Genomic DNA, 11,916 nt, shown 5'->3' with positions numbered 1-11,916 from the left:
CGGAGCCGCGCGTGTACGAGGTGTACGGAGCAGAGCCGGGCGTGTACGAGGTGTACGGAGCGGAGCCGGGCGTGCACGAGGTGTACGGAGCGGAGCCGCGCGTGCACGAGGTGTACGGAGCGGAGCCGCGCGTGCACGAGGTGTACGGAGCGGAGCCGCGCGTGCACGAGGTGTACGGAGCGGAGCCGCGCGTGCACGAGGTGTACGGAGCGGAGCCGCGCGTGCACGAGGCGTACGGAGCGGAGCCGCGCGTGCACGAGGCGTACGGAGCGGAGCCGCGCGTGCACGAGGCGTACGGAGCGGAGCCGCGCGTGTACGAGGCGTACGGAGCGGAGCCGCGCGTGTACGAGGCGTACGGAGCGGAGCCGTGTGTGCACGAGGTGTATGGAGCAGAGCCCATGCACTATGCTGAAACATCTGGCCGCTGCAGTTTGATGCTGCATAAACACGCAATGTCAAACCCGCAGCGGCTCTTGACTGTGTGCACATACCCTAACAGTTCCCATAGAACACCAGATCACACACATAGCTGTAGCTTTTGTTTTGGCCAAAAGATTTTGTAAGCCGCCACCACGACAAGGTAGACTCGTATGGCCGGGCCCTACTCTAACCTATGAAACATTCCTTAAAGGGGTTGTCCAGTACTTTTTTTTAAGTTGCCCAATGTATTCAGCATGTGGGCATAAGTATCTCTGTAATTACAGTACCTTGTGTTGCAGATACTGCCTGTGAGCGGCGCTATCACTGGCCGCTCACAGCCATCACGTGACCCCCGGCTGCAGCCGGTGCTGACGTCCGCTGACGTCACGACAAGTCCAGGCTGCAGCCGAGGGTCCCTCTTGTGGGCGGGGTTATTCCCCTGCGTCACACCCGGCATCCACCACACACTCTCCCTCTGCCCATTCATTGAGCAAGAAGTAAGACACTGTAACTGAAGGTGACCTTGGGTCTGACGAAGAGACGGACATACAAAAAACTGACATGGGAGGAGACATGATTGACATATGAGAAACTGACATATTAGGTGATGTGGGCGGAGATATGAGTGACGTTGGAGGAGCTGACGTACAAGGGCCACTAAAAATAGCAGAAAATTAAGGAGCTACTGAGGCCCAACTTCAAATTAAAATGAGGAAAAATTTGCTAAAATTATACAAAATCATGCCAAAATATGATGTCAAAATCCATGACTGTAGAAATTCAGAGATATTTGAGAGCTTTGCTGATAAGTTTAATTTATCCAATGAGGAGAGGAATCAATTATTTAAAATGTGAATTCCTGTGACATTTTCCAGACGTTTAAATTTAATTCCCTGTGAAACTGACTCTCCTAATGAATGGAAAAATGATTCGGTCAGATTAAAATATTTAATTTATTGTGCCACAAAGGATTTCCCCAACATAGATTATTTGCAAAAATTAAGAATTGGTAGGAAAGAATGTACATCTACATTCATGTCCATATTTGAACGGTTGTACAAAGCTCTCATCGGAAAATTACAACAAATGATAACAACTTTTGTACAAAAATTCAAATTCGTAAATCCAGTATCTTGAGTTATTGCGTCACAAAAAGAATCTTTATTTGAATGTGCGCAGTTGCTTGATATTAGAAAAGGAAGACCAAGAGTCACCTCTGCTTCTGAGGATAAGTTTATCCGAGTCACCAGCTTCAGAAATCGCAGGTTAACAGCAGCTCAGATTAGAGACCAGGTCAATGCCACACAGAGTTCTAGCAGCAGACACATCTTTACAACAACTATTAAGAGGAGATTTTGTGCAGCAGGCCTTCATGGTAAAATAGCTGCTAGGAAACCACTGCTAAGGACAGGCAACAAGCAGAAGAGACTAGTTTGGGCTAAAGAACACAAGGAATGGACATTAGACCAGTGGAAATCTGTGCTTTGGTCTGATGAGTCCAAATTTGAGATCTTTGGTTCCAACCACCGTGTCTTTGTGCGACGCGGAAAAGGTGAACGGATGGACTCTACATGCCTGGTTCCCATCGACAAGCATGGAGGAGGAGGTGTGATGGTGTGAGGGTGCTTTGCTGGTGACACTGTTGGGGATTTATTCAAAATTGAAGGCATACTGAACCAGCATGGCTACCACAGCATCTTGAAGCGGCATGCTATTCCATCCGGTTTGCGTTTAGTTGGACCATCATTTATTTTTCAACAGGACAATGACCCCAAACACACATCCAGCCTGTGTAAGGGCTATTTGACCAAGAAGGAGAGTGATGGGGTGCTAGGCCAGATGACCTGACCTCCACAGTCACCAGACCTGAACCCAATCCTAGGCCAGATGACCTGACCTCCACAGTCACCAGACCTGAACCCAATCGAGATGGTTTGGGGTGAGCTGGACCGCAGAGTCAAGGCAAAAGGGCCAACAAGTGCTAAGTATCTCTGGGAACTCCTTCAAGATTGTTGGAAGACCATTTCCGGTGACTACCTCTTGAAGCTCATCAAGAGAATGCCATGAGTGTGCAAAGCAGTCATCAAAGCAAAAGGTGGCTACTTTGAAGAACCTAGAATATAAGACATTTTTTCAGTTGTTTCACACTTTTTTGTTAAGTATATAATTCCACATGTGTTAATTCATAGTTTTGATGCCTTCAGTGTGAATGTACAATTTTCATAGTCATGAAAATACAGAAAAATCTTTAAATGAGAAGGTATGTCCAAACTTTTGGTCTGTACTGTATATATATACACACACTTGTATACAGTAGAGATTGTGTATAATTGTATTTATATATATATTTATAGTAATAAACAAAATATTAATTAATAAATTAGAACCTCATATATAAATTAAAGTAGCAATATTTTGAATTACATTAGAACCAACCAATATATGTATAAGATATTTAAATAATTCTGTTTCTGTATGAATTTGATATTTCATTTTATTTTTTATATTTCCTTAGAGTTTTCATTGCAAAGCAGGACTTGATCAAACAACTCTAAAATGGATTTATTTCTTTATTCGCAAAGGAAGTTGGAAAAAATTGCATGATTTTATGTGTATAACATTTTAAAAAAATAACAATATAACTAGTTGAACTATATTATGTGTAACACTTATTAATTAATTCTTTTGTGTTGCTAATATTTTCTGTGCATGAAGTGTTCGTGCTAATTAAAGTAACCTACAGCATGATGACGTGTGACAGCTGCAGCCTTTGAACTTTGAGCAAATAGTATAGAATCCCATTCATTCTATTTTCAGCTGACGTAACTTAAAACCTGGTAGCCAGTAAAAAAAAAAAAGAATCTAAGACATTTCTATTTTTGTAAGTCAAGAGTATTTTTTTTTCAAGCGTCTTAAATTTCAGTGAATTACTCTTATATTATACTAGATGGTGGCCCGATTCTAATGCATCGGGTATTCTAGAATAGGTATGCGTCCGACCGGGTGCAATTAGCAGAGCGGTGTTTAAATTTTGCGCCAAAATCGCTGATTAGTCGCGTTCGGCAACCACGACCAATCAGCAAAGCGGTGTTTAAATTTGGCGGCAATATTGGTGATTGGTCGCGGGCGGCGGCCGCGACCAATCAGCGAACCGTGTTAGTGAGGACTGGAGAGCGTGTTTAAATTTGGCACCAAAATCGCTGATTAGTCATGACCAATCAGCAGAGCGGTGTTTAAATTTGGCGCCAATACTGCTGATTGGTCGAGGCCGCCGGCCGCGACCAATCAGCGATTTTGGCGCAAAATTTAAACAACGCTCTGCTGATTGGTCGCGGCCATCAGCCGCGACTAATCAGCGACTTTGGGGCCAAATTTAAACCCCGTTCTGCATCGCTCTGCTGATTGGTTGCGGTCGCCGGCCTCGACCAATCAGCAGAGCGTTGTTTAAATTTGGCGCCAATCTCGCTGATTGGTCGCGGCCGCCATAAGAGACCAATCAGCAGAGCGGTGTTTAAATTTGGCGCCAAAATCGCTGATTGGTCGCGGGTGGCGGCCGCGACCAATCAGCGAACCGTGTTAGTGAGGAATGGAGAGCTTGTTTAAATTTGGCACCAAAATCGCTGATTAGTCGCGACCGCGACCAATCAGCAAAGAGGTGTTTAAATTTGGCGACAATACTGCTGATTGGTCGCGGCCGGCGACCGCGACCAATCAGCAGAGCGGTGTTTAAATTTGGCGCCAAAATCGCTGATTGGTCGCCGGCCGCGACCAATCAGCAGAGTGAGGTTTAAATTTGGCGCCAATACTGCTGATTGGTCGCGGCCGGCGACCGCGACCAATCAGCAGAGTGGGGTTTAAATTTTGCGCCAATACTGCTGATTGATCTCGGCCAGCGACCGCGGTCAATCAGCAGAGCGTTGTTTAAATTTGGCGCCAATCTCGCTGATTGGACGCGTCTGGCGTCCGCGACCAATGAGCAGAGCGTTGTTTAACTTTGGCGCCAAGCTCGCTGATTGGTTGCGGCTGGCGTCCGCGACCAATTAGCACGGCAGTGTTTAAATGTCGCGGCAAGATCGGTGATTGGTCGCGGCCGCTATTTAAATGTGGCGCCCAAATCGGTGATTGGTGGCTGGCAGCGGCCGCGACCAATCAGCAGAGCGGTGTTTAACTTTAGCGCCAAGATCACTGATTGGTCTCGTGCGGAGAGCGCGACCAATCAGCGAATCGTATTGGTGAGGAGTCGGGAGCGGAATCGTATTAGTGAGGACCGGGGAGCGCCGCTGCCTGTGCGGATACTTCCACTCCGAGAAGCCGGGAGATGAGCGACTGCTCGCAGCAGAAGTATCCCGACCCGCAGCGCCGCTCCCCGGTTTAAATAGCGTCCGCGACCAATCAGTACAGCGGTGTTTAAATGTGGAGCCAAGATCGGTGATTGGTCGTGGCCGATATTTAAATTTGGCGCCGAAATCGGTGATTGGTCGCGGGCAGCGCCAGCGACCAATCAGCGTTTTTTAACACAAATGTCCGGACCTTTGTAACACGATGCAGATACTGTGGGGACATCAGCGGCTAGGGCGTGAAGGGAGGACCGGGGAGCGGCGCTGCGGGTCCAATTGGTCGCGGCCGCTATTTAAATGTGCCGCACAAATTGTTGATTGGTCGCGGACTTGGCCCGCGACCAATCACTGATCTTGCGGCCAAAGTTAAACACTACTGTGCTGATTGGTCACAGACGCTGCCCGCGACCAATCACCGATTTGGGCGCCAAATTTAAATATCGGCCGCGGCCAATCACCGATCTTGGCTCCACATTTAAACACCGCTGTGCTGATTGGTCGCGGCCGATATTTAAATGTGGCGCCCAAATCCGTGATTGGTCGCGGGCAGCGTCGGCGACCAATCAGTACAGCGGTATTTAAGTTTTGCGCTAAGATCAGTGATTGGTCGGGTCCGAAGACCGCGACCAATCATCGAATCGTCTTGGTGAGGACCGGGGAGCGGCGCTGCCTGTGCGGGTACTTACGCTGCGAGAACCCGGGACATGAGCGGGCGCTCGCAGCAGAAGTATCCCGACCCGCAGCGCCGCTCCCCGGTCCTCCCTTCCGCATGGAGGTCAGCGGCGCCAGCGGTCCTTCCGCTGATACCGGCCGGGAGATGAGCTCCTCGCGCCGCTCATCTCCCGGCTGCATCTCCGTCCCGCAGATGGGTCCGGCGGTCGGGTTCCTTCTGCTGTTGCCGGCCGGGAGATGAGCGCCTCGCGGCGCTCATCTCCCGGCTGCATCGCAGCTCAGCTCCGTCCCGCAGATGAGCCGCTAACGGCCGCTATCTTTTTTCAGAAATCCCGCGGCGCTGATTGGCCGCTGCCGGACCAATGAGCGACGCGGGATTTCCTGGACAGACAGACACACAGACAGACAGACGGGATAAGACGATTATATATATAGATTATATTATATGTACTTGGGGAATATTCAAAGAAATATTAAGGCATTAAATTTAATAGTTTACAATGCGCATTGATAAATAGGATACAAAAATGTTGGGTTAAATATATATATGTCTATAACTTCATATGTGAAATGTTTGAGTTGAACAAATCTGTGACAGTCAGAGTGAAATGTGATGAATGTGAGCAGCTGCCAACTGAATGTGAGGCCTCATGTGTGCAAGGAAAAAAAAAACGTTTGTTTATGTGAAGGTACTAAAATATATTTAATTCTGAGAAAATTATGATACATAATTATTATCTACATATTATATATATATATATATATATATATATATATTTCTATATTTCTTTAGTAATTATTATTTCTTGATTTAGCTAATAGTGGATAAGGGCAACCACACATTAAAATGGTTTACAAAACAAATTTACATTTAGAATAATTTTTCCACATGATAATTTTATAGTATTCAAGGATATTACTTTTCTTTTAATGGTTACCTAAATAGGTACACACCTCTTCAGACAAATATATGTTACACATCGATATGAAATTTATGCAAAATATTTATAGAAGGATAATTATTTTTAATTTGGTTCTGATATATATAAATTATTTTATAAAATAATATTTTTTTGTATTAACAGGGAAAAATGTGTTTTTTGATCCTCATTACATAATCACTTTTGATCAATACTTATTTTTCACACATTTTAATGAAGAAGAAATATTAATAAGGTGCAATGGTATAATTAAGAAGGGTATTACATGCAAAACTGCATAATTGAATCATTTTTGGTAATACAAGGTTATGACAAATATGGAATCATCCAGATAATGGAAATATAAGGGTATTTTCATGGAAAATATAATTACTCTGCATTTGTCATTAACACATAAAGACCTTATTTTTATTCTTAATTTTATTTTTCATTTTTAAATTTTATTCTTACTTCTTATTTTTCCATTTTTTATTTTTAATTCTCATTTTTTTATTTTATTTCAGTTCAATATCTCAATTGAGAAAACACATTAATATTTAATAAAGTAATGTCTAGTACAAGAATATTGCTTCATTAAATATAATGATATGGTTCCAATATAAGAATAAAAATGTTTACATTTTCTGAGTAAACACAACCAGTCATTCATTCATTCTTGCATTCCTTCATATATTTATTCATTTTGGTTCATGAGTATACATTCTTTGGTATTATTGGTTTAATAAAGATATAAACACTTGTTGTTTCAAAACACACTGACACCTATGGGTTGGAAAAGGTAATTACACCTATGACATAGAATATTTTTTATCACATGAAGAACTTGATTAATAATCTATTATTGTTTATTATTCCAAATATAATTTATTTTAATATTTTGATAATAATTAGATGGATATGATTGATTGCTATGGTGCGCTGTGATATTATAGGTTAGGAAAATTGCCAGATTTGGTATCAGATTAGGAAATGAAGACTTCAATCAAGACATCGCAATTATGAATTCTTTCTTAATAAAGACTTTTCATATTTATAAATCAAAGAGATTCTCAAAAGTTACAAGAAGGAGCAACTGATATCCGGAAATCGCAAAAGGTAAAAATGTGAATGCTGAGTGTTATAATAGACTGTGTCAAATACAATTCTCACCACTGATAACTAGGACTGCAGAGGACGATGATCCTATATGAACTGTGTTGTGTTCAAGTTTCATCACATTACAGTATTTTCTTATCACCTGAAAGCTGGTGAATAATAAAGGAGTGTCAGGATTCTGCCAGCCTGACATATGTGACTTTTGCATTAAGGACTGAGTACTGGTTATGGTGCTATATAAAGCAGGGAAGTGTCAAGTTAACCCTTGCTTTGCTGACCAAAGACGTCACATCTGTTCCAAAAGTGACACGAGACCAGTGCGGATGACATGGAGGATTCCAGAATTATCCAAAGACAATCCAACGTAAGTCCAGGTGACACTGCACAGATATTAAAGCTACATTTCATCCATGGACTTTGTTTTCTTATCAATTGACACACATGATCTTTCTAATAGAGTACAGTTTATGTACTGAACAATAATGAATACAATTATGAACTGTATAATATGTACATGCTATAACTTATTTCAAAGGAGTTTTCATCTAAAGACTGTTTTAAAAGAACCAAGAAGAAGACGAGACGAAGACCCGATGACATCAGATGATGATGATTGGACCCGTGATTACTTTGATTAAGATTTAGGGAAGTATAATTATACTACAGTCATGGCCAAAAGTATTGAGAATGAGACAAATAGTAATTTTTCCAAAGTTTACTACTTCATTTTTTGTAATGGCAATTTGCATATACTCCTGAATGTCAAAGAGTGATCAGCTTAACAGCAATTACTGTACTTGCAAAGTCAATATTTGCCCAGAAAATGAACTTTAACCCCCAAAACACATTTCAACATCATTGCAGTCCTGCCTTAAAAGGAGCAGCTAACATCGTTTTAGTGATTGATCCATTAACACAGGTGTGGGTGTTGATGAGGACAGGGCTGGCGATCAATCAGTCATGATTAAGTAAGAATGACATCACTGGACACTTTAAAAGGAGGCTGGTTCTTGATATCATTGTTTCTCTTCAGTTAACCATGGTTATCTCTAAAGAAACACGTGCAGCCATCATTGCACTGCACAAAAATGGCCTAACAGGGAAGAGTATCGCAGCTACAAAGATTGCACCTCAGTCAACAATCTATCGCATCATCAAGAACTTCAAGGAGAGAGCTTCCATTGTTGTCAAAAAGGCTCCAGGGCGCCCAAGAAAGACCAGCAAGCGCCAGGACCGTATCTTAAAACTGTTTCAGCTGCGGAATCGGACTACCTGCAGTGCCGAGCTTGCTCAGGAATGGCAGCAGGCTGGTGTGAGTGCTTCTGCACGCACTGTGAGGCGGAGACTCTTTGAGCAAGGGCTGGTTTCAAGGAGGGCAGCAAAGAAGCCACTTCTCTCCAGAAAAAACATCAGGGACCGACTGATATTCTGCGAAAGGTACAGGGAGTGGACTGCTGAGGACTGGGGCAAAGTAATTTTCTCTGATGAATCCCCTTTTCGATTGTTTGGGACATCTGGAAAACAGCTTATTCGGAGAAGAAGAGGTGAGCGCTACCACCAGTCTTGTCTCATGCCAACTGTAAAGCATCCTGAAACCATTCATGTGTGGGGTTGCTTCTCAGCCAAGGAAATCGGCTCACTCACAGTCTTGCCTAAAAACACAGCCATGAATAAAGAATGGTACCAGAATGTCCTCCAAGAGCAGTTTGGCGCCCAAAAATGCCTTTTCCAGCATGATGGAGCACCTTGCCATAAAGCAAAGGTGATAACAAAATGGCTCATGGAACAAAACATAGAGATTTTGGGTCCATCGCCTGGAAACTCCCCAGATCTTAATCCCATTGAGAACTTGGGGTCAATCATCAAGAGACGGGTGGACAAACAAAAACCAACAAATTCTGGCAAAATGCAAGCATTGATTATGCAAGAATGGACTGCTATCAGTCAGGATTTGGTCCAAAAGTTGATTGAGAGCATGCCAGGGAGAATTACAGAGGTCTTGAAGAAGAAGGGGCAACACTGTAAATATTGACTTGCTGCATTAACTCATTCTGTCAATATAACCTATTGGTACTCATAATATGATTGCAATTATATTTCTGTATGTGATATAAACATCAGACAAACACTAATAAAAACCAGAGGCCAGCAGATCATGTGAAAATATAATTTTGGTGTCATTCTCAAAACTTTTGGCCATGACTGTAGATGGTGGCCCGATTCAAACGCATCGGGTATTCTAGAATATGTATGCGGTACACCGAGTGCAATCAGCAGAGCGGTGTTTAAATTTGGCGCCAATATCGCTGATTAGTCGCGGCCGGCGGGCGCGACCAATCAGCACAGTGGTTTTTAAATTTGGTGCCAATATCGCTGATTGGTCATTGACGCGCCCCCTGGGCCATATTCTTTAGGGGAATACCCGGAGCCGGATCAGATGGGGGTTGTAGTCTCCGAGTGGCTGTGACCCGGTCCGTGCCCAGGGTGTCAAACTCAGTGTATGAGGCAGTCCTACAGATGTTACAAAGTTCGTTATGTCGACTACGCCACCCGTTGGATTGCGGTCACTACGGCCGCCGCTGCAGCAGGGTCCGCTGAGGCTGATGGTGTTGGTGCAGCTTTAGATAGTATATCCCCCAACGGGAGGGGTATGGCCTCAGGGGGTCAGGTGCAGAGGATGGGGGTTGTGGTGGTGCAGCGTAGATGATAATTAAAGACAGAGTCGGGTTGTGCAGTTCAGGGTGTTTACTTACTGCAGATATTCCGGTCACTCCGGCCTTGAGTGACCACCCGAGCCGTGCTGCGTCCACCAGGTCCTGGATTCAGCCAACCCCCAAGCAAGTCCGGAGCGTGTCCCTGAGCCCTCCTTCTTGTCCTTTCTTCTGGCCGTCCCCACCAGGGATCCACCTAAGTCCAGCTCCCTCGGGCCTTCTGTTGGGCGACCCTTGGCCTTGGGTTCCCTGACCCTACACGTGGTTTGCCTTCAGGGTGGATGTGGTGGGTGGCCGTGGCAGATCCTGCCCACGGCCTCCGGTCTCTGGCTGAGGTGTGCTTTAGCCCCCACCAGTTTGGGATCCGGTACCCTTTTGCCAACTCTTCACCCCAGGTTCGTATATGGGTTCTCAGAGTTCCTTTTTGTTTCCCCCTCTGGGTCTCTCTTTCTCTCTTCTCTCACTCTCTCTGGGGCTGCTCTGCTCCTCTCCCCCTGGCTTCTCACAGACTGACCCTGATCTTAGATGGTGCCCACCTTAAATACTCCCTCTATGTGTGAGCTCAGGTGACCAGCACCCAATGAGCTCCTATCTTTACCCAGGCTGCTCCCCCTATCTGCCCCTACACTACTGGGATGTACCACCCCCCTCCCACTCCAGCCAGGAACAGACTCGATCGTACCTGCACATTTCTAAGTGGGAGTACCGTTGGTCTGCTCCTCGGAAATGGGATGTGTGTAGTGCATGCAGCTTACTGAGCTCAGCTCCACACTCCATCCTTACCCGGGAGTGGAATATCACACCTCTGGGTTGAGGTGCAATACCCCTGTAGCAGCCGAATCCTCAGGGTGCTACATTCCCCCCTGGTAAATCACAGCACGTCCTCGGGCTGTAAGATATAAAACATCATCCAAACATACAATTTTTTTTTTTTTCATAAACAACATAATAAAACATATAAAACATATATATTAGCAGCATCATAAAACTTTTCATAAATAGCATTCTCGTCTTCTGGTTCCTCCTCCGGACACTGTGCAACGTGTGCCCGGGAAAAGTGCAACAGTTTCTCTTAGAAAAATGGCCTTCCTATAAAACCGGTAGGGGGCGCTTTAGGAAGCGCAACTATATACAAAGGGATATGGCCGCTCTCAGTCCTCGGCCAGGTATTTAGGAAAGGGATGACCGCTCTCAGTCCTCGGTCAGAGGGATTAAGGGAAATACGGGTAACAGTTCAATTCGCTGGTCCCAACGGGGACTATATTAGCAACAGTTCACTGTGCCCCGACGGGCAACTATATACAGCTTGTACTCTGCTGTACTTAACGACGACGTCCTCCTGCTCTTTCTTTGTGGTTACCTTTAGCTTCAGACCCGTCCGGGTCCTCTTGCTCTTCCTCACACCGCAGCTCCTCCTCCGTCAGACGATGCACATTGAGGGCGTAGGGTCCTTTGGCACACTTGTGCCGGGTAAAGGTGACCTCGTCCCCTATATACAGGTCACGTCCTCTGTGTCCCTCCGGTAGGTGGGACTCAACATCTCTTCTTGTCACGAAGACGTCGCCTGGGGTGCGGTGATCTCGGATGAAGCCCCACCCGTGCTGCATATTAAACTTGATCACAGTCCCGGTGGAAGGGGGACCATGAGCTGCACGGGGACTCCTCCTGGCCCGGCTCTTCTGCTCCGCGCTCTTTATTTGGGCTTTTTGTTCCCGGACCCGCCTCTCTCTCCGCTCCCTC

The 11,916-nt window shown here is 45.1% G+C and overlaps 1 protein-coding gene across 1 annotated transcript in view; it reads right to left on the bottom strand.

Annotated features, from left to right (window-relative positions):
* LOC141171872 (uncharacterized) overlaps nucleotides 1-11,916 on the bottom strand; it is a 400,751-nt gene that overhangs the window by 115,485 nt on the left and 273,350 nt on the right. The gene's annotated exons all lie outside the window — the stretch shown is intronic.

This window comes from Phyllobates terribilis, unplaced genomic scaffold, assembly GCF_046119375.1.
Source record: "Phyllobates terribilis strain yellow unplaced genomic scaffold, ASM4611937v1 Scaffold_12__6_contigs__length_324123572, whole genome shotgun sequence".
NCBI classification, from domain to species: Eukaryota; Metazoa; Chordata; class Amphibia; order Anura; family Dendrobatidae; genus Phyllobates; species Phyllobates terribilis.
The sequence above is the reverse complement of the archived record's forward strand: the minus strand, read 5'-3'. Positions and strand labels throughout refer to the sequence as shown.